This window comes from Pteropus alecto, unplaced genomic scaffold, assembly GCF_000325575.1.
Source record: "Pteropus alecto unplaced genomic scaffold, ASM32557v1 scaffold238, whole genome shotgun sequence".
Lineage (NCBI taxonomy): Eukaryota > Metazoa > Chordata > Mammalia > Chiroptera > Pteropodidae > Pteropus > Pteropus alecto.
Window position 1 is genome coordinate 799,121 of NW_006442104.1, and position 840 is coordinate 799,960.

General features: G+C 46.3%; 1 long non-coding RNA gene across 10 annotated transcripts in view; it reads left to right on the forward strand.

The window, feature by feature from the left end:
- LOC102895780 overlaps nucleotides 1-840 on the forward strand; it is a 659,008-nt gene that overhangs the window by 263,069 nt on the left and 395,099 nt on the right. For 5 of the 10 annotated variants that reach the window (XR_003042515.1, XR_003042526.1, XR_003042522.1 and 2 more), the window contains exon 13: nucleotides 282-354. The exons of 2 other annotated variants lie outside the window; for them this stretch is intronic. This is a non-coding gene — a long non-coding RNA (uncharacterized LOC102895780). Of the gene's footprint in view, nucleotides 1-281; nucleotides 424-674; nucleotides 835-840 lie in introns of those variants that run through there. 3 more of the 10 variants (XR_003042514.1, XR_003042531.1, XR_003042533.1) reach the window with 2 other exon arrangements.

An 840-nucleotide genomic window follows, 5' to 3' on the forward strand; every position in this document is an offset into this window, starting at 1 on the left:
TCGACAAGCATTTGTGTACTATTTGTCAGGTCTTGTCCTAAGCATTTTACAAGGGTATTGCAATTTATTCCTCAAGCTCTGTCAGCACTTCCTGGCAGACTTCTGCTGGGATCGTTTGGGCAGGAATGAGTCACACGCACCCCCTAACTGCAAAGAGGGCTGGGAACTCTGAGATTTGGCTCCCCAGCTTCCCAGGGAGGTAGCAGTGGGCAAGGGGGTGGGGAGAGGGTTAAAGTAGCCAATCGATACTGTTTGCCACCATTGTCATCTCTTTTTGGCAGATCAGGAAACCCAGTCACATGGAAGAGAAATAACTTGCTCCAGATCAGCCAGCTAGAAGCGATGGTGACGTAGGTAATGTCCCAGGCTGACAGCTCCATAATTCTGCCTGACATGGGAAATACTGGAGCATGACTTGAAAATGTAATTAATGGTATCAAAATTTTAGGGACTTCACTCGCAGCCCTCTTTCTATATTGGTTTTTATTCTGATAACAACTTTGTATTATCTTCCCTTAAAAATCGAAAAAAAAAAAAATGAAGCTCAAAGAGGGTATGCGATTTGACCAAAGCCACAAAGACAGTAAATGAAGATGGGTCTTCATGGCTTCCAAGTCCTATCAGTAACTTCCTATTTCTTCGCACTGCCTTCTTACACGGAAAAACGAGAGCAGGAGGCACTGGCCGGCTTCTGTGGATCTCGCGTTGTTGGAATTCCTGTCCTTCCTGTACCCGGTTTATAAACAGAGGCTTTGCAAGCCAAAGTACACACAGGCAGATGCAAAGAAGCAATCCGGCCAGGAGAAAGTCTCGTGTGTCCTGGTGCTGTGAGTCCGCCTG